Here is a 23,959-nt window from a genome sequence, read left to right as displayed (position 1 = left end):
CTCCCTTAGTATGATTGGAAAAAATACCATACAATAACCAAAACTCATGAATTATAATTGCATGTTCACAATTGACCATGTGGCTCCCTAAGAAGCGCATGTATCTCACTTCCCCCATTGTTTATGAGGTTATCATGACTTAGATAACATAAGGAAGAGACTTAGGCTAGGAATAAAACAATATTATTTGGATTTGGCCCCTTTGAGCTCCTCAAGACCTATTTATTTCCTCTTTCGTGGAATCATAGCCCCCCATGTCTTTTCTCCTCATTCATCCATATCATGTGATGTGTTTTATTAGTATTTAATGTACATTTAACATTTCATTGTTTGATTTTTGGCCTTTCATCATGTATATATTTACATTTCGATTTTGGGGATCCAACTAGGGGAATTACACAAATCATTCAATGGAGATGCATTATCAACCACCTCCCGTCATAATTTGTATTGCAAGAGGGATTAGGGAAAGGAAATTACATCAAATTGAAATTTGAAGTGCAAAGGATGTAAGTATTTGAGTTACAATTCTAGGATTTTCTTTTCTTCGAAAATTTTCTTATGGTTTTGAAACACATAAGGTCTTAGTTATTAAACTTTATTCGAAAGGAATTGGTGTGTGGGAAAAGGTCGTTGCACTGGTTATATATATTATTATATTCTATGTGGTTCACAGACTCCGAAAATCGATGACCACTACATCCACAAAATATTTGTACCAAGCAGATCCACTTGAAGGGATCACTTCCTATAGGCTCAATCATGAAACCTGGCCTCGAGAGTGTCGAGAGTATTGAACCCATGACTTCTTAATAGCGAAAGTGCTTTAATGATAAAGCCTTGACCAATTGAACTAACCCTCGAGAATTATATATATATATATATATATATATATATATATATATATATAGATATATATATATATATAAAACAAACTACATATTTATAAATATTTGATACAAATTCCTATACATAAAATTATTAAAAATGTCATTTACTTATTTTACATGTGGGTGTGACTAGCTAGGTTTAATTAGAGTAATTAAGAAAAATTTTATTATTTTCTCTATCCAAATTTAATTCCTATATATAACAGTTAAATTTATAATGAATATTCTTATCATTTACTAAATAAACATTTAATGTAAACATTTTACATATAAATTTATAATATACCTAAATACTTATAATTATAAATAAATATTTAATTTAAACCTTGTATATATAAATTTATTAAGAATATAAAATTAAAAACCAAAGTATATAGGTTTAAAAAAAAAAACTAACATTGATATATATTCTTAATCTGGGAAAGTTATTTAAAACCATCATTCATATATATATATAATAGTTAACAGATTAAGTGATATAAACAAACAATTTAAAAAGTCCTTCGAATTGATATTACGAATATCTTTTAATATTTAAATATGTTTTCTAATATTTTCATATATGCACAAAGTTATCAAAAATATAGGAAACATCCATTAAATTTCATTGCAAAATTCAGCTTACGTCACTAAACCAAAAAGTCAGGTTACGTCATTTGAGTACGTAGATCTCATGGAAAAAACTCCTATTTAATAGACTATGGAAAAGTAAATACTCGCTGACATGTTAGGGATTTACTCTTTGTTCCTCTCTTACAGCACACGAATGGAGATAACAGCCTGGAGAAAGAAGGCGAAAAATAAATGCCTGACATATCAACCCGCATTTACTTTTCTATAGTCTACAAAATAGGAACCACCCTCACTGGATTCCTACAGATCTTGCACATGTTTGATCCCAAATCTTTTTACATCAATTGTCACCGATTCGTAGGCCCAATGCTGAAAACCATTCGCAAACGAGTAAAGACCACACTCTATTCACGTTTTTCAAAATTGGGCCATCCGTCTTCCTCTTTTGAAAGCAATCCTTTGCCAACGAAGTGGGTTTGAATTTGGATTTTTGAGTTTTTATATTTTTTTTATTTTTTTTTAGAGTTTTTATACTTTTTATTAAATATCGTGATATTTAAAATTATGCTATTTTAAAATGATGTTTTGATAATAAATTAATCTTTTATAAATAAAAAATTGTTTTTTCTATTTCAAGGGTATTAAAGTTATTGGCTTGGTTATTTCATGATTGTTTTTTTTTTTTTTTTTTTCACATGTGGTTCACGGATACCCATGGTCAATGGGCAGCCGCTACGTCCACGGTAAGAACTGGGTAGCTCGACCCCGAAGGGGAGCACACCTCTCGGCCTATGCTGACCTGACCCCAAGAGCTTTCGGGAATTGACCCTGTGACCTCCCGATTGGCGAGGCACTGATTTGACCGATTGAGCTAACTCTTGGGGCTTTTATTTCATGATTGTTATAGATAGAGTTTTGGTAAATCTTTCATTTACAAACGAAGCATAACTTCCACAAAATTTATAAAAGGTCTCGGCATTTTGATCCACCTGCCTCCACTTCAATCATCTAATTATGCTTTTAAAGAGTTCTCGGCAATCTCAAACCTTTTGAAATCAACGATCTCATATATCATCTTGCTTCAATTTGATATATCCACGCACTTCAATCATTTACCTATTATTTTATGTCTGTTTGGGAACTATATGAGGTTTCTATTACATAATTTCCATTTTTGTGGCATTTTGAATTTGCAACTTGTCTCGGCTGAAGGTGATTATTTAGAACATATACTGAGAAGGGTGCTAGCACCACAGCTCCAGTGGATCTGTTGGTATAAGTGTACACATTCTTCCCTACCTTCCTAGATTCCCATGGAGAATTTAAAAGTTTTGGAAGTGGAAGGAAAGGAATTAAGAGTATTGTGGGAACATGAATATCAAAGTATGTTTATTTTTCTTTCCTCTGTTGTTACACTTCATTTTCTCATTGAAAAATCATCATAGACTTTTTCCTGATAGTTGAAACACAAACACTGTAGTTGCCTCGCAAGTTGCACGACCTTTGTATCTACACTCCCCTTTCAAGCTTCCCCATGTCCATAGTGCAAATGAAGAACTTAGTACAAATTGACGTAAGTAATGCGTTATTCAAAACTTTTCCTAGAGAACTTTGTGATGTACACTCCTTGAAATACTTAGTGTTAAGAAATTGTTCCCATCTACTTATTTTAGGAGGCCTTCATACACCTTACATGTCCACTTCTTAACTCACTCCTCTCCTACCAGGGCTTTCAGACAAGTGCAATTGGATTACTTGCTTTTTAGAGGCAAGCACTAAGCCCCCACTACAAAATTGCCATTATGACTTACTCAAAACTTTTAAATCATAGGTTCATGCCTTGAACCTTGGACATTTGTGAGGTTTCATGCAAGAACCTATCATTTAAAGGTTCTGGGTAGTTGTCAGAAGGCCTCATAATGACATTTCTCAGTGTCGCTCAACACTAACTGTCTCTAGAGGATTTTCCACACACAATCAAATCTCCACAACCTATGTCTAAGCCGTCACACATGAGACTATCAAATAAATGTAATTGTGCTTGATATTTAAACTTGCCAACACAAATAGATGTAACCAAAGAATTATTTTTTAGATTCATCTTGCATTGTTAGTTCACTGAAAGGTTTTACCATATAATTATCATCTTCATCTTCAACTAGTTTGAATTTTCTTCATCTCATTATCATTGAATTCTCAATATTCTCCCTTTCATCCCACTTTGCCATTTTCCTCAAACATTTGAATCAACTAAACTTACTCTCATCCCCATCTCCACCTTCATTGTTTTCATTGCCCAAAATGTCATTAGTATTTTCACTATTGTTCTTTCCTATGATCTAGATGCCTCACAATTCTTATCCATGTGGGATTGCCTTACCATTGACTGAAAAATAATAGTGAAGGAAATAGTACCATAAATATGTGCAATTGTGATAATAACTCATAACTATGGACAACAAAATTGAAAATTTTGGTAAAGTAATATTAGAATAGGTAAAAACTTAATAAAAAAAAATTGAATTTATTGTATGTATGATTTTATTGTTACCAGTGAATATTCACATGACCAATTTCAAATCATCAATGGATGTTCACTTCTCACCACATGCTAATTTCCATGGAAGATTGGTATTTTAGACAACTCTCTTTCTACCACTTTGAAGTTATGCCATGATATAACCATCTATAGTGCATAAACAAATTAATAAATATTCAATTGAGGTTAAAGTTATTGCATGTGTATAGCATAGAGAATGGTATTTAAAAGAAAAAATATCAAAAAAATACAAGTAACTTGACCATTTAAAGTGTGATAACCAAAGATGAAGACTAGAAACAGATTCAAGAAATTAAATAAGACAACCACATGGATGTTTCCCACAACCCTGATGCACTAAAATCTAAGTCTCCTGTAATCTCCTCCTATGTTCAAACACTGGTTATAATCACTGTAATCTCCTTTTATGTTCAAACGGTACTTATAGTAACACTTATTTTTGGTATTTGGAGGCTTCTTTTGTATTTACTATAAAATTATTACACATATTTGTTTGATTGCATACCAAGGATCTTGGTGATTCACTATATCTCAACTGTGAGTGTACTTGGAATTAGATACCACACAAGAAAAGAAACAAAGTATGCTGGGCAAAAAAAGAACTGCTGTCAACTTTATGAATAAAAAATGTAGGTACCTAAGATGATAATTATGTCACTTTCCTATTACTCAAGAATTTAGGTTTCATTAAATGAATTAGCATAATTGAAACCATTATCTCCTTTCGTTGACAATGGAGATTACAAATATGCAATTGGTATTTCAGGAGAACCAAACTTGATCTGGATCTTAGGGAGAGGCTCCCAAGGTCTAAAAAATTGAAATGGGTCTTGGGGAGGAGGCCGCCAAGATGTGAAAAATTAAAATGCCAGAAGAAAAGGGGAGAACACATATTAAACAAAAACACCAAGATTTTTTTTATTAAAATAGAGAATAACCGTAAAAGCTACATTTTGGTGGACAACATGTCCTTTTATAAAATGCAACTTGTTACTTATAGTCTTTTTTTAGTTATAATACCACAGGTAAATTCCATGGGTGGGTAGATACCATGGGTGGATCTCACTTACAATATCATGGGTAAATACCATGGGTGGATGCCAATTTCCATTCAGATCATTCCTCTCTCCCTAAGAAGCAGTGGTCCCCATTGCATGAAGTTCCCTCCTAAGAAGCCTTTGTTGAATATGAAGAGCCACTGAAGGGAAGGGATTTGTGTGGTTAACCCATAACCGTGATGAACAAAGATCCGAGGATAGAGATATTTTGTAATGCTTGTGACCAACTGTGATACTGACAGTGTGCAGCCTAGCAAATGAACTTCAAGAAGTGTGGATTTGTGGATGACACATAATCATGAAAAACGAAGATCTGAGGATAGAGATACCCGGTAATGCTAGTGAAAAACTGTGATACTAACAATGTTCGGCCTAGCAAATGGACTTCGATGACAAGGATTTTTTGCAGTTGACCCATAATCGTGATGTTGATTTTTGATGAAGTAACATGTGCCTACATAGCCTAGGTTGGGAGGGAACGTCTCCAAAGAACCCAAGCTGGATGTTGGTATGCTGAAACTGCTGAATGTGAAGCAAGTTCCTATTAAACTAGGGTGGGAGGGCACATCTCCAAAGGGAACCATTTCTGAATGATGCTCCAGATATAAAAATTAATTGAAAATGGGAATAACTCAGTCAATATAAGTCAGAATTGTTATTATATCCTGTTTTTGGAAATAGAATGATCATTCTGCATCTTCCCATGTGATTGAAATCATTATCTAGATGCTCTGGAAACTCGTATTTGTGTTGCAACTGTCTCGTTGTGACAAAAGTTCTAAAAAAATAACTTATTTTAAATTAGCAATATCTCCCTCATATTTTTTAACTCCGATTCACCCAATTTTTTTTGAAATTGGGTGATTTTTCAAGAGGAGTTTAGATCTATAATCATTTTTTTGAAATTCTGAACAAAAACTACAAAAGCCGATAGGAGATTCGTCGTCCATGAATTGTTGTCAAAACAATTTCTGCAACAGAACTTATTTTAAATCAATGATATCTCCCTCATTCAGACTCCAATTTGACCAATTTTTTTTTATTTGGGTATTTTTTCTCAAGGAATCCAGATATGTTATTTTTTTTGTAAATTTTGCACCAAAATTTTCAGATATGATCTGCCAACTCACCGCCCAAAAAATTTCTTCAAAAAAATGGAAAACAAAATTGTTCCCGCTTTGCCCATGAAAGTGTTATGGGGAGGTCGTAGCATGTGCATGAAGTTTGTTGAAGGTTGCTGCAAAACTTGGAAACTAAAATATGCGTCAAAACCTCATTCCCATGGAGCTTAAACCTGAATATGATACCACTGATCTGGATTTTGGGGGGAGGCTCTCAAGATCTAAAAAAATGAAATGGATCTTAGGGGGGAGGCCCCAAGATTTGAAAAATTGAAATGCCAAAATAAAATAGGAGAACACATATTAAACAAAACCACCAAGAAAATATTTATTAAAATAGAGAATAATTGGAAAAGCTACATTGTGGTGGACAATATGTCATTTTACTACATAAAACTTCTTATTTATAGTCTTTTTTTAGTTATAGTACCACAGGTAAATTCCATGGGTGGGTAGATACCATGGTTGATTGAATACCATGGGTGGATCTCACTTACAATATCATGGGTAAATACCATGGGTGAATGAATACCATGGGTGGATTCCACTTACAATACAATGGGTAAATTCCATGGGTGGATAAATACCATGAGTCGATGAATACCACAGGTGGATGCCAATTTCCATTCGAATCAAAACTAGTAACCTCATAGATAGACCTAGATTGTGATGCACCAAACAATCATGAAATCCAACCTGTTTGAAATAAGTACATAGTCACAACCAACCATAAGAGCAGAGGAGCATATATGGAAATCTTAATTAAGGCAACACCATTTCTCCTTTTCACTCTAGTTAAATTTTCCCTTGGTGTCAAAACCACTACCCGCAAAAAATTCCTAGTATGAAACTCATAACCAATGAAGCAAATGTTGTAATAGAGGATCTTAAATTACAACTTGTTGCACCATATACAACTATTGAATTCATTGATGTGCTATGACTTTTTTTAGCTCTTACCATTCGAAACACAGAGTTACCCTATTTGGAAAAAATTTCTGATTTTAAGGGAAGCTTAATGAATATAGCAAAATTTTCCTTTTCACTCTAGTTAAATTTTCCCTTAGTGTCAAAACTATTGTTCACTGAAAATTCATAGTATGAAACTCATAACCAAAGAAGCAAATGATATAATAGAGGATCTTAAATTACAACTTCTTGCACCATATCCAACTATGGAATTCATTGATGTGTCATGACTTTTTCCAGCTCTTACCATTCTAGAATAGAGTTATTCTATTTGGAACAAAGTTCTGATTTTGTGTAACATAACAAAGCCTTGGATTGCTCCACAGAGTTGGATACCTTCCAATTCATTCATAAGACTTTGATGGAAATTCCAAAGGACCAGACAAATTGTTGTTATTTAATAAAAAGAGCAGACTTTGGTAAATTTGTCAACTTTGAAGGAACTTTCATGGTGATATTATTATCATTCAAGGCAAGGTACCTAAGCATCCTCAATTCCCCAAATTATTCTGGAATGGTTCCAATATAATATGAGGATGAAAGATCCAAATTGATCAAGGACTACAAATTTTCCCATTGAAGAAGATCAATCAATCCTCCCAGGCGATTATTACTGAGGTAAAGCTCCTACAAATTCTTCATCTCTATTAAGGAACCAGGAATGTTTTCGTGAAGCTTACTATTCCTTAAATCCAAAAATGTAAGGGATTTCAAATTCCCCAATACCCTAGGAATTTCCTCTTGTAGGCCATTGTCACTCAAATCCATTTTTACAAGAGATATCATATTCCCAAAAGATGTTGGAATTCGATGCTATAATGTATTAAACCTTAAATCCATTATTAACAGTTCCCACAGATGCCCTAAAGAAGGAAGTATCATGTCATGGAATAGGTTGTGGCTAAGGAAAAACTTTCTTAGTTTGGTTAAGTTCCCGATTTCCATTGGCAAACCTCTTCTTTTGAGATGTTTTGTGTTGCATTACTCTGCTCCATGTCATGTTGCTCTTCTCTATTGTGCAATCAAATTTCACAAACAATGAGTCAAGAACGAGATGTCGTTGCAGGTGATGGGGTCTGGTATTGGGTCGACCTATGTTTTTTTTTAAAGGTTCTCGATTTCCATTAGAAAATTTCCCTTCATACTTCTCTTTGTAACAACATGGGATTCTAAAATTTCCAGGTTACCTAGCTCATGTGGTAATTCTCCAACTAAAGCAACATTATTTGGAAATTTAACCTTTTTAATTCTTCAAAACATTTCACACGCAACTCTTGAATTTGAACTCATGTACCAGGAGATGGTGGCATTGAATTCATATTGGTGGATGTCATCAACTACATTGGAGAGTTCTTAGTTGGAGCAGGGGAAAGTCTTGAAAGCAGTGTAGCATGTAAAAATCGAAACTTGAGCTTGAACATGAGTAGGGTAGTTGTTGGAAACTTCTGGAGAATCAATGGTTGTACATGAGCATAAATAATGACCTGATAAGCCGCAGTCTAGGTGGAACATGCCTATAGGATATTAATAATGTTTGGTAAAAAAATAAAACATCAAAAATATGTTTTGTAAATTTCAATACACATCACAAGAAATGGTGATGTAAATTATTTAAACGTATTTGATGGGAAAAATGCTCGATCACAGGCATTTTCCCGTCAAATTCCAACCGTGCATGGTAGCTCTTCCGTAGAGTAAAGTGACACATGCTTCAGTGTTCCAGTATTTATAGCAACTCTTCGGTACAATATAGAGACACACGCTTAGACTTTTCACGCCATCACCTTTTATGTACTCTCTCTCTCTCTCTCTCTCTCTCTCTCTCTCTCTCTCTCTCTCTCTCTATATATATATATATATATATATATATATATATATATATACATATATGTATATATATGTATATATATACATACATACATATATATAGATATATATATATGTATACATATGTATATATGTATAGATATATGTATATATATATATATATATATATATATATATAGATGTATATATATATATATAGATGTATATATATATATATATATATATATATATATATATATATATATATATATATATATATATATATATATATATATATATATATATATATATATATATATATACATATATCTATACATACATGTGAGCGAGTGTGAAACACGAAGGGTGTTTCGTCGACCTGGTAGCTTACTCCATTTAGAAATGGAAGCGAATATATATATATATATATATATATATATATATTCGCTTCCATTTCTAAATGGAGTAAGCTAACAGGTCGACGAAACACCCTTCGTGTTTCACACTCGCTCACCTCTAGCGAGGCCCTTTCAGCGACCTCCTTTGTGATATGGGTCCCTTGGATCCCTTAAATCTCCAAACGAAAACGTCCAAACTTATCTGTCTCCCTCTTTGTCCGTGTCACCGTAATGCCAACTTCCATTCGCCAGGTCGTCTGACCCCAGCTCATCGATAAAACAGCTCCTAGAGTTCACCAATAGTTTTCCGCCAAATGTTTATGGAGTAAGAGTGATATTTACAGGTGGTGGCATAGTTTTGAAATTTTAATACAACAATTTATGGCTCTGTACAGTCGATGATTTTTCCAATCTGCCGCAGATGGGAGGACAAAGCTTATCCCAGAGCTTTTTCTGTCAATCCCTTGGCGTGGAAGCCCCATTTCATTTCGTCAAGCACTTAATGAAAGACCCCTTCATTCCTTTTCAGAGATACCATTCTCCATTTTTAGGAATTCCCCTGCCATTTTTAGAGAGGAAACCATGCATGGATTATTGCCGCAATTTCCATATACAATTAGAGCCGTCATTTTCAGAGAGGAAACCACACATGGATTCTTGCTACAATTTCCATCTATAATCTACTGCACGTAGAATTTTAGAGCTTTTTCTGCGAATCCTGTGCCCTGGAAACCCCATTTCATTTTGTCGAGATTTTGCCTATTTTTTTCAGAAATTCACCGAGTGAATTTCTCCTCTACCGAGCGAGACATATAAAATTATCTCTGAATTTGGCGAAGAAGGCTCAATCGAAGATAGGGTTACCATTTTTCATAGTGGGTTACCTTGCAAAGGTAAATTTATTGTTTCTTTACAAATTATCTGCATTTTCTACAATTTATAAGCATTATTTTTTCTCCTGCTAACAAATTTGTGGGATGTTTCAGGGTTTCTAACCATTTGGTCCAGTTAGAGCACGTAGAGCAGAAGTACCTAGTGAGTAGAGGTAATTTCTACCAATTTTCACTATACTCCCAATTTCTTTTTCCATTTTTTCCATTGAAATTTTTTTAGTGAGTTTCTGCAACGATGATAAGCGAGTTACCACAACGGTGACCAGTGAGTTGTCGCAACGACACTTATTTGGCTCATCTTTGCGGAAACTCACTGGTCATCGTTGCAACAACACATTTGTCACCATTGTTTGTAATTTGTTGGAAAAAAGTGTTTGTAATTTTATTATTAATCACAAAATTACAATACAATAAATTGAATTCGAAATCATATAGGTATTTTTTTCATTTATGTTACTTGAGACATGTGAATGTTTGCAAACACACACTTACACCATTGCAACATTGCCTCCATATGGGGCAACACACCTTGACTCAATTATTATTAGATTTTAACTAAATTCTATAATTACAATAACGTTGTAGCCGTAACTTTATCAAATGAGGTGTCACAAGCCCCAAAATAAACAAGGCCACATGTCCATGTGGACTGCATTGTGTAATAAATATGGTTTTGGATGCTGTTTAGAATGGGATATTTTGTTGCATATGCCTTCCATTTGATTCTTGGATGGTATGATTTGACCATTAATTCCATCACATGAATCATCATGCCTCAAAAAGTGTCATATGTTTAAATGGTTCATTCATCAAGAAAAAAATTATGCATAGAGGAATAAATAATGGTGGGATTCATGAATTATTTGGTATTGTTTATTGTTGGTTTATTCCTTTTCATTGTCTTGTCATCTAGTTTGGCTCAACATCAAACTTGGGTAGGAAAATCCAAACTACAATTAGGGAAATTCATGTGTCAATCTAGGAGGCCTCTTTCAATTTTTTCTCTCTAACTGGGTAGCTATCGTCTTGGCTCCACGCCAATTCCCAACCATTATGTTTGTCCCTCATTATCACCTCCCCTTTGTAGCTCTTATCTAATGTCCTCAAATTGAAATGTTGAACTCTAGCAATGAACTATGATCCCAACAAATGCAAGCTCAAACAAGTGACCAAAAAAGCTCCCAACGATCCCCTACACTAGAATATCCCTCATTGCATCATCTATGCTTGTGATGCCATGAATGCGACATCTAATTAACACTATTATTTCTATACTGCTATCAAGGAAGACATTTCCCATACTGAAAACTCGGTTAGGTATAAAATGAGTAATTTCTCCAGTCAACATGTTGAAGTAGAATTGGGGGACTCAATTTTGAACATCGGGTTCTCTGAATCCAAGGTTACCAAAATTTTCAATCTTAGAAATCTTTTTTGTTGAACAAATTGTTCATATATCATACTATGGAGAAAATTGATCATCAATAACGAGACATTATTCATAAATAGTTTTTATAGCAGTTTATAACATTAATATTTTAGTGAAAATCCATAAGAATATTAAGCATAACTCAATGTTAAAAAAAATACTTCCTCATGTGTCTAAAGATACCCCCCAACCCCATCTTCAATGACAAATATCTTAAGGAATATAAGGATTCCCAACAATGGTAAAAATAAGAATATGCCTACTTGCGTTGGGAATAAAAGTTTTCATTTGGCCAGTTTTGTAGAGGGGAATTATGATTCCCCTTTTGTTTATTTCAATTATATTTTATGTTTCTTTTTAAAATATATATACACAATATTACAAATAAGGTTATAAATGTAAAGGACACTACCCGGTAATCATGCAAGATAAACATTAATTTTTTTACTCTTTGTGGTCTTTTTTTCCCTCAAGGAAGGTCACACTTCATCTTCACTATATTCTACTTTACCAATATAAATATCATCAAGCTTAGAATGAAAAAAAATGAGGTAGTTATTTTTTTAGCTTTGGTTTATTGATAAAGTGATAATGGTGTTGTTCTATTACTCATTGTTACAGTGGTTATTATCCTAATGTACATGGGTAATAGGGAGACTCACTATTACAATGGATTCAACTCACTATTACAGTGACAACAACTCACTTTTATAGTGGCGACAACTCCCTATTACAATGGCGATAACTCCCTGTTACAATGGCGAAAACTGCCTATAACAATGAGTTGTCACCATTGTAACAGGGAGTTTTCGCCGCCAATGTAAAAGGGAGTTTTCGCCACTGTAACAGTGAGTTGCAACCACTATAATAATGAGTTTCAATGAATGTAATAGGGAGTTCCCACCACCACAGTGAGTTTCTTCCACTGTAACACTGAGTTTTCGCCACTGTAATAGTGAGTTTCTTCCACTGCAACAATGAGTTGTTGCAACGTAGTTTGAACAAAATCTAACAATATTTCATTAATTTTTTTTCATTTAATTGTTTTCTTGTTTTGCAGATGGTGCAAAAGTGGACATTGATCATTCAGGTTTGGTGCCATCCAAACCCAGGTCAAGCATGGACTAGATTTGTGCTTCACAATGAAGCACTAAGCCAAGTCTATCAAAACAGTAGAGAAATTCCTGGGACAACCACCAATAATGAACCTTATTAGCTTGCCCTATTTGATGGGCTAAGAGCGGCAAGGAATCATGCTGCAAGTGACATTGTCACTTACACCAATTCAGAATTGATAACCAATCAAATTATTGGAATTTACCAAGTTAGAAAACAAAATTTGAAACCCCTCCACAAAGAAGCAAAAAACATTGCTTCACAATTTCAAAGCTTTAACATAACTTACCGACCAGATGTCAAAAGGTTTTTAATGATATACTCATTGAAGCAACATCCAATGGATGCATATGTGCAAGATACGCAGAGAAATCAGTGTGTGCTCTACCAATTTTCATTGACAGACATCGATATATGTGGCTTGTTAATGAATGCATTGTTCTTGTGATTGCTATTGGGGTTATTATGGTGGGAGTCCTATTATGGTGTTCTTATTTCTTATGATGTTATTGTAGCATCATAAACAACCATTATGTCCATCCTTTTTTATGTATTTATATGAGCTCTGTTTTTTATATACGGGCTCACTTTATTTTTTGGTACCTTTTTTATATCTCAACACAACGTGTATGTAAGGAATGTATTTTTTAGTCAATGCTATTAATGGAATTATATTGTGATTACAATTCAGATGTGTCATTTTTATTACAATTCAGTTGTGTCTAACAGTTCATTTCAGTTCAGTTGTGTCATTTTGATTACAGTTCATTTTTGTCTATATGTTGGAAATACTGAGAGGGGTGGGGGTTGAATCAGTATTTCCTTTTACAAATTTTATTTACTAGTCAAGATCACTTTAAGAAAACCCAAAAATGGACAACTAAATAAATATTTTTATTAACAAATAGTGAGGACTCCAAAAGATGTTACAAAACGAGACCTTAGAATGCCTTCAATACTTATTCACATTTCCAATCAATGTTTCCAACAATTTACTACTCCAGAGGTTATATCTATCATAAAATTTCCAACACCCATAATTCCACATATCCAAGGGTACAGGGGTTTATTTTTGGATAGGTCTGAAGTGTGTTGAGATGGCCCAGGTTGCAGAGAGATACCACAGTCCGAAAATTCAGAGACATAGGTCGAAATTGTAGAGGAATACTACAATCCAAAATTTAGTGACTTTTCAGATGTCTTGTTTTCAAGCCAGATGGAGGTCTCCTACAAGTCTCCTATAGAATATGGTACTCTCTTTCTCTCTCAGAATTTTCTAGTTCACGAGTTGTGAAGAATTCTGCTCCTTGCTCCTATGTCTTTTTATTTTTTATTTTTTATCTACGGTTTGATATTGCATAAAATAAAATAGCCCTTACTGAAGTATAACCACTGTAATATTCCACCAAGAACCTTTACTCTCTTTCTCTCTCAAACTTTTCTAGTTCATGAGATGTGAAGAATTCTAGGGGTATCATCTTTAACAATGCAATTGTTTGCACCTAGGGTGTTCACTCATGATTTTCTACTTTAAAATGCACCTAGGGTTTTTCACTTAGGGTTTTATTGTAGACAATGCATTATGGGGTTTACACCTAGGGTTTTTCACTTATGGTTTTAAACTTGTTGCTAGGGTTTAGAACTTGTTTCTAGGATTTTAAACTTGTAGCTAGGGTTTTTCTATCATATTGACATGCCTTGGAGAATGTTAGTGCTTCTTATATATGCTTCATGACATTGTCTTGTTAGGTCATATTTCATGCTAGGGTTTCTCCACATGTGTTGTTCATCCATTAGGGTAAGGGTTTCCACCTAGGGTTTTGCACTTAGGGTTTTGTCTTACACAATGCACATAGGGGTTTGCATCTAGGGTTTGGCACTTAGGGTTTTTGAACTTGTTGTTGCACAAATTAGCATGCCTAGTGAATAGGCTAAAGCTAGAGGGCACAACAACAACTTCAAACAAAGTCCCACTGTCACCATAGGCAGCTTCACAACTAGTCTAGGAATTTATACTTAGTTGGCAAGAATAAATGGAGTTTCAAGGATGCAATATGAAAAACAAATTCTAGGAACATTCATTCATTCATTATCCATGAGTAGCACATGCAAAATTTATACAAGTCTCTAATACAAGTCTAATGAGCTCAAATTCTTAAAGAAGCCCCTAACATAACAAATTATGTGAGATACCCTTGGTTACAAGCCAACCAAGATAGCTTATAGATCAATCATTATTATTTAATTTGTCCTTTACACATGGTGATATGCAAAATGAAATTGTGATATCTTGCATTTTTCCAATTCATAGATCCAACCTCATTTAAGGGACAAAATTGTATAAATAACCAAACAAACCATTCAATTGTTGTGAATTTCTCCATTATCAACATCTTCAGCCACAAGATCAGGTGAATTGAATTGAAGCACGTTCTGACATACATGACAACAACAACAGCTAAGCCTACAAAATAGTGAAAATAATATGAACAACCTGCAAATCAATGAAGTTAACTTGATAATCATGCAAAATTATAATATGCATTCAAGGATAACTAATAAATTGTAACCAATACTTTTTAAGGAAAGTAATTTAAGGAGTGAGTGTAATGGTGCATGGGCCCACAAAGTTGCACATAAACAAACTTTAAATTATTATGATGGAAAATCAGGGTTGCCCCAAATCAATTGCATCAGTTGCGGCAACTTGCCCTCCCATTCCAATGGTCACCATTGTGGCAACTCCTCACTACATAGAAGGGGAATCTTCTGTGATCACGGTAGAAAGAAATGATTGATATCAAGTGGATGGAAACTTTCCCTCCCATTCCAATGGTCATTGTTGCGGCAACTTTTCACTGTGTACAACAGAAACCTTGCATGATCATGACAAAAATGAGAGGTTGGTGCCAAATGGACGAAAACTCGCCCTCCCATTCAAATGGTCACCATTGCGGTAAAACATGACTGCATAGAAGGGGAATCTCCCATGTTCACAGAAGCAATGAGTAGTTGATGTCAAATGATCGCCGCAATAGATGACGCCACATGATTACATTATTGTTGGAATGCATTATTACATGCTTACCCTCAACTCTTCCATTGCTTGTCGCTCTCCCACATTCAAAATGTTGCACTTTTCAAACACGGATATAGCCACTTTGAAACATAGCCATAACCACTCTGAACTCCGACTAAATATGGGAGGCCCAAGAGTTTTCAAAGAACCTGCAGAATAATTGCTACACACATTTCCACGCGCTAGACCATTTTTTGAACAGGTCGTCTAGATTGAGTATATTTGTCAGTTGCAGGGGTATGACGACGACATAGATCTAAAATTTTCCATGCATTACAGGGAGAGAAAATATGAGGCAGCAGGGATAGTGTTGCATGCGACAAAAGAAGCAATTGCATAAGAGAAAGGGTTACCCCAGACGGGAGAACAATGGTATGCACCTTGAAAACCCCAACCTGATGTTTTGCGACAATCCCTTGAGGCAGGTGAATAACTGAAGAAGATAAGCATAGGATTTGAAAGGAGGACATTACCAAAACCCTGGAAAGATATTGCATTCCTTGTGCAGAAATATTTCATGTGCGAAGGAAGTTATGTCGTTATTTATTACCAGAACCTTTGGTTGTTAGACCACTTATGTCATGACATATTGGTTAACATGCCTTTCTTTCTTGCAAAAACTCTAGAGCATATGGCCCGATCTATGCAGAAATCAAAGCGGCCATTTGAAACCTTGCCCCACCATTGCCTCATTAAAATTTTGGTGGTTAGTGCGCTACAAAGGGAAGGGAAAACTTGGGATGAACTAGTTATAAGGCCATTTAATGTTGATGTTTCTACCTTGCTGGAGGATGCCCTAACAGCTGCAACTCTGTCCCATGACCTCCCAGATGCAGAAATTCCCACAAAACCTTTCCATATGGAAGCCGAGCTGCCCAACGTTCAAACTACGAGGGTTTCTAAGGATTATGCTGCTAAATCCCCATAGAAAGGAGAAGGACAAGATTATGATGATGAAGTAGAAATATTTGGGAGTAAAATTGCCACCAGAAGATTGAGAGGATATAGGAAGCGACCGAAAGTGGTGCCAAAAAGCCAAGAAGAATAGGGAAAAGTGAGGTCGTGTTGCTTCAGTTCTTGAAACCATCCCTGTTGTTACATAAGAAACAACAGAAGAGAAAGAGAAAGAGAAATAGAATACACATGATGTATTGATGGAAGAAGGAGTCATGGAGCAAGGATGCATGCAACAAGGATTCATGGAACAAGGATTAGGCCACCTTGCTGACACAAAAGAAAAAGTTGAGAAGGTTCCCTCTCCTCATTCTGACTATGAGTACATACAAGGAGTAGCCGAATGGTACAGAACATATGGCCTTGTCTCAATTTCAATTTTGTATGGGTATGATGAGGAGGAACAAGCAACTACACCACCATAATTGACAAAGAAGCACATTAAAATAGTAAGTTCCCGTTCAAATATCCCTCTATATATTTCGTTGTTAAGGAAGAATAGGATTCTCCAGATGAAAAATAGACAACCAAAAAACAAAGTTAAAACCCTAATAGATGAGCTCAGATGAAAATAAAGTTTTGAAAGATTAAATTGTTTGGCCCAAGTTGCGAATTCCCTCCCCATTTGTTTCATGGATATACCTTCTCCAGGAGTCCAAGAAAATATACCCCTTGGAAAATAATAGATTATGACATTGTTGTGCAAATAGAGGACTAGAAACCAGAGCTAAAATTGACCAAAGGCACAACTATGAAAAAAGAGGAATAAGAACCAGAGATGTAACTGACAAAAGAAACAATTGTACAAACAGAGGATCGGGAACCAGAGATGAAACTTACCATAGACATTGTTGTTCAAACATAGGATCAGGAACCAGAGATCAAACTAACCAAAGGCATTGTTGTCCAACCAGAGGATGAGGAACCAAAGGATAAAATATTCTTGTGTATACCCTCTTACAAGGGAAAACTAATACCTTTCCATTTGCATGAAAACTTAATTTGTGACTTTTGCAAGACATGGGAAGAATATATAAACAAAGTTGAAGGAAAACATAAAAACACAATGCCTGAGCTGCAAAGAAAGCTTTCCAAGATGGAGAATGATAAGAAAAAAACTCGGAAAGATAATGGATGGTATGCTCAGTTGAAGGTATCATGCAACAAATTACAATGTGTACTTGGCAAAAAGATTTTTGATGTTGAAAAATAATGTTATAATCAACAATAAGCCTTTCCAGGTTGAATACATAAATTGTTTCATAGAAGCATACAAGGCCTGTATGAATCTAGAAAAATACTTGCTCTGTGAACTATACCAACATAATTTTATGTTCTCTTAACAAAAGATGGAATCCCAACCCTTATGTAAGGGATGTCCAATTTATAGCCTTTGTATCATATTTGAGAAATCAGACTAGTTGGGTGGAAGCTCTTAAAAATTTTAAACATATTCTGAGAGAATTATGTGGGTTAGAAGAGAATATGAAATACCTATAGAGGTGATAGAATAATATCAACAATTGGCCAGTTTGTCAGAGGAAGTAGAGAATATCGCCAGGAACAGGAAACAAACCATTGCATATTGCGCAACCCAGATTCAAATATTGGAGATTGTCACACAAGAAGGATGTAAAGCAAGTTGGGATGCCTCGGGAAAACAACCTGAAATAAATATCGATTTAACTACCTAAACTTAAAGATAGCCTTAACAAGGGTTCCTCAGTATATTATTTCCATGGAACAATATGGGAATAATTAGTTCGGTCTTAGATTTCTCTATCAAATGATCTGGATGCCAACAAAGATATATAAAAATTCTTATAATAGCCTAAAAAAAAAAAAAAAAAAATTAATAATAATAATAATAAATAAAATTGAATGTTGGAATGAAATTATGGAAACAATAGGGTATCTTCGTCCTCGTGAAGCAGGACACAGTGATTATTGTATCAACAATATTCATGAAAATCCCCATTAATCCTCATATTTAGAGTAACCCCGTGTTCTTACTTATATTCACACCCTCACTATTGCTGACATTCTCCCACTTGCCATTGCTGACAAATTGTCTCATCGTTGCGGACACTCATTGCCACTGGTGCGATAACTCATAGTCAAAAAACACACAATCTTTGATGTTGTAATATATATTATTCTCTAATAATATATCACAATTAGCATTGAGCAGTTATAAAAAACTGTAAAATTATGTTTTACATGTTTTGTTACAATTTCGTTGCATTTCTGCTACAAATTTTGTTACATTTCCATTGTTTTTATTCCAATTTATATATCAGATTCATGATTATACACCAATGTATGCAAGCATAATGCAAGTATGGAACAACCCTATGAAATATATCTTCCATAACATACAAAATAATCAATGTATTAAAAGATTGAGTGTAAATGCATGGAGTTATTTACTGACCTTAAATGACAATTCAAACAAATTTCCCAAATCAACAAACATATCCTCACCACATATCAAACATACATTAACATATTCAACAAAACAATAATACATTAAATACATGTAATACACTAATAAATATTAAAATCAAATTGAAAACAAATGTATCACAACAAACCTGGAAAACCATGCATGTTGGAGCGAGGGTGACCTCGCTTGTTGAGTTTTTCAAACTCAAATGGTTCATCTTCATCTGCAGTGATATTCAAGTCAATTTCCAATCTTGCATTTTTTTGCTTGTTTTTCTTCTCTTTTTGGGGCTCAAGAAACTCTTCTTCCTCTTCAAAGATGACTCAAAAGCACCCAACCCACACATGAATTCATAATCCATAATATGAATATTTTTGGCATCATCCAATTTTTTTTAACCAAAGAAATAAATTGTTCAGTCTTGATCAAAGTAGTAGGAGGATTGTTTTGAACCAGCTCTATGTAGCCAAATAACTCCTCTTTGGCCAACTCAAGTCCTTCAACATTTACATCAACATTGTGACTATCCATGGAAAATGTGTTTACATCTTCACCAAGATATGATATTTCCTCTATATTTATCTCAAGAGGGTCATTGTATGAATCAGTTGCCCTTTGATGGTTTAGTAATTATTTTGAAGCAATTAAACATGAAGAAAACCAACCCACCTTTATGGCATGCTTACAAACTTTTCCATGAATATACCATGGGAAACCACAAGTTAAGAAATTTGTGCAATGACAAGTGACAAGATATTTCTTATTATGTTTAGGTTGACTCCTCACCTAAAAAGCATGAGACATTTGCTCATGAGGGTTACAATCACTATCTGGAATTATTTTTGTTTTTCCATTAATGATTCAAATTTTTTCTCTTTCTTGTAATTATTCAAAAATCCTTCCTTTTTTAGTATTTCCTTAAACCGATAACATGGTTCAACATATGTTAGAACAACGTATATCAACCAATATATCCTACGAGCACATTTCTTTCTTCTATCAAATAGAAAATCTGTCTTTAGGTAACAGTGATATGACTTCACAACATTGTTTATCCCCTGATTTGCATGGGGGAAATCCTGACAACCCTTTACCCACATCCCTAATTTCAAAAAAGTTGGGTTAATGAAGATATTTCACCCGTATGAAAATCAAAAGGAGAAATGTAAGAAAGAGTTTGTCAACTTACAAATCTTGTCACCAGCAACCCAATTCTTATGGAAATAATCTAGGAACTTCTCCTCATTAGAAAATTTGTTGAAGAAAACATTAATTACATTGCTCACTTCAGCACTAGAACAATAATTCATAATTAAACCCAAATCACTAAACATCTCTTTTGTTATTTCTGGACTACTGGCCATTCGATTCACATTTTTATTCAAGCTCGACGTATGTTCCAAACAAACAAGATAACATTACACCTTGTGATTCTCCTACCACATTCAATTCATTTCAAGCATGTTCTTTTTGTAATAAACATAAGTTGTACTATAAAATAAGAATATTGAAAAAACCTTAAAGCGTTGATTTCAACCAATTCATCATCAACCATGAAGGCATTAACTTTCCAACTATGATAAACTTGGTGACACCTATGCATGAGGTGCTTCAACCATAGTGAAATTCCTTTTGATGTATTACGTGACGCCACGATGAAAGCAACTGGCACCCCACCTTGTTTCTCATCAAACACCACGAGTGTGTGTAACACCCTCCTCCAATATCTACCAAAGTAATTGACCAACTGGGGTGAACATGTGACGAGAGGCTACTATGATATGATTCAACCTCCTATGTGACCTTAAGGAAGTGGAATCAACATAAACACATCAACCATACCTTCCACATCAACAACAACACTCCCAGGAGCCATCCCAACCACTCAGGTATCATGCCACTGGGTCCCACTCATGTTTTAAGCTATTAAACCTTTGGACGTTCCCATGATATGGTTATGCCAGCGTCCAAAGAGCTCTGGACTCTCCCACAAGTCTACATCCCTGTGTCCAGGGACTATTTCCAGCAGACCTGTGCTAGAGTCCATGAGATTTAAGGCACTTTTCAAGCCCAGAATTCCTGCCACTGCCCAGAACTTGTTGTAACTTCTGAAATCCATTAAACATATGATGACAAGACTAATAAACCAAAAACTAACTCTAGGACTAGGCTCGACCATCCCCAACTGGGACTGACATTCTGTCAAACACTTGGCATCAATACAATCTACAAGTCTAGGATACAAGACAGAGCATGAATGATTGAAAGCTCTTATGAGACATGAAAAGAAGGACCACCACCTTCTCCCTTGAACTATTATTACATCAATTAGGTCTTGCATCCATCATTTTAACAATTACAACTAAATACATGAAATAACCATCACATGAACCAGTCAATTAACCATGCTTATATCTAAGATAAAACCATGGAAATAACAGTGAGATAAAAACCATTAAATCCACATATAAAGAAGTACAAAAGCAAGATAACTTATCTTTTATTAAACATAGGAAAATCTGACCAAGTTTGGGACTTTCACGTACCACCTGACCGTAGACATGGCTTAACCAAATCTTTCTTTCAGCCAGTCACCCCTGTGCCATATTCCAAGCATGAATGTGGGATCTTATGGAAAAACATCCCAAAAACAACCAAAGGAATTCAGAGGTTAAACCACCTCCACTCTCACTATACCGTGATCACACAAAAACTGGTGCTCCGATCACAAAACCAAACCAAACTTGGAATTCCATCCGGAATCCATCACTATCCTTGAGGAATTTTTCATCTCCTTGTCTCTCAATCTTTACCACAATATAATCCTGGATCACTAGGCCCTAAACTGAGACACCTCCCTAAGGCTTTATCATGTATCCCGCCAAAACTGGTTAAGGGATTCTTAGGCCTTTGGGAATGAACCTTGAGACAACCTCCGCCCTAGATTCCGAAATCCATATGGTAATTCGAAAGCTCAAAACCGAGATCGACATCCTAACACAACATGGAATCCTGAAAAAGGCAAGTCTAGGTTGAAAACCACTGTCATAACTAGCAAAACCATGCCACGGAAAACAAGAGAACCATACACCAACATGTAAAGCCATGCATGTCAAAACTAGCTAGGAAATCACACATACAATATGTTACCTGCAATTATTGTTGCTGAAGTTGCTTGATCATGCTCTTCCTTGCTTGATCCTTGATTTCCAACCTTTCCTTTTTCTCTCTTTTCCTTCCTTGATCCAAGGCTAGAGGGCTCAAAGAAAACTCTAAGTGTCCAAGAGAGAGAGAGAGAGAGAGAGATAGAGAGAGAGTAATGAGAGAGCTCCAAAACTGAATTGACCAAGCTTAGTTGACCAACCCTGCCCACTGATCCTCAAGAGCCTTTTTATCAATGAAGCCTCTATTTTTTTCATTTTCCATTCTTTTCCTTCATTTTCCTCGTCTCATGCAACCTGTGACCTCTCACCTTCCTTTTCTCCTAATTTCTTTTATTTTCATAAATAAATGTGCCAGAATACCTTTTTCCCTTATTTTTTTTGATACCTTTGCAATTTCCTTTGCAATTTTCCTTTAGCCATAAACACATCTAGTGGTGCCCACTAGGATATATTTACCCAACATTCATCTTGGAATAATTGTCCCTTAACCGTGGTCTTATTTTGCCTTTATTAAATTTTATTACATGGAATTTTCATCGAGGTTGTTATAGAACCCCCCCCCCCTTGGGGAACATTGTCCTCAGTGTTAAACCACACCAAGACCTCAGCAAAACCACTGAAAAGAAAACATACTACCAATGAGCTTTATAACTTATCTCGTTGCAGTATTTACAATGGAAGACCTACTCAAAAGCAAAACATCATGACAACATGACCAGATAAAAACGATACCGATACACATATGCATATTTTCTAAACTAGAAAAATAAAAGGATATGATTCCCATATCAATCAACAAGGGAATCCAGAGGCTCACACCTCCACCCTCAAAGTAATACCAAAATTCACCTCTTTCCCAAGAAGTGCAGAATCCATTGCCACAGCCAAATCTACATCCAATGTCCAACACTATAATCCTGCATCACTTTTCCTCTCAGCAAACAGTTACCGAATCAGTTTTCCAGGGAGCACTCCCAATGTTCATTTGATTCGTCTAGCAATGCTAATAACCAAAAAAAAATATGCCCGACCTTCGCTTCTTTTCTACACAGTCCCTCAGGCAATCTGGTCACCCCTTCCGTGAAGTCACTCACTTTCCAAGTTCCCAAACATCCCCTATCCCGGGCGAGCCATCCCTTGGCAAGGCTTCCTCACATCAAAAATTCAAACAACCAAGGCATATACTTGCCTCAAACCGTCATAATGGTCATAGCATGCTCATGGAAATCAGTGGACACTATTGGGTACCAGTGTCCCACAATGGCCCTACTCCTGAAGTACTTTACCAACATATTACTGCATGTTCTAATTCCTTTCTTCTTTGCCACTAATGCTTGGAGCCAATTTCAACCACCCAACCGAGAATTTTTGTGCTTCTTGTACCAAGCACATAACTTTCATTAGATTTAAAATAAATTAAAATAACTTCAAGCCATACCTCATTGGTGGCCTGTCAACAAGGTACACTTTGAAATTCTGTTCGCTTCCTATCACAACAAGTAA

At 35.2% G+C, this 23,959-nt stretch overlaps 1 pseudogene; it reads right to left on the bottom strand.

The window, feature by feature from the left end:
* Positions 1 to 7,295: 7,295 nt before the first annotated feature.
* On the bottom strand, positions 7,296 to 18,923 carry LOC149176175 (uncharacterized; annotated as a pseudogene).
* Positions 18,924 to 23,959: the final 5,036 nt, after the last annotated feature.

Source organism: Pinus tabuliformis, chromosome 4_1 (genome assembly GCF_031772625.1).
Source record: "Pinus tabuliformis cultivar Carrire ecotype Pingquan chromosome 4_1, CPIR1, whole genome shotgun sequence".
Classification (NCBI taxonomy): Eukaryota; Viridiplantae; Streptophyta; class Pinopsida; order Pinales; family Pinaceae; genus Pinus; species Pinus tabuliformis.
Note: the sequence above shows the minus strand (reverse complement) of the source record. Positions and strands in the feature narration are given on the sequence as shown.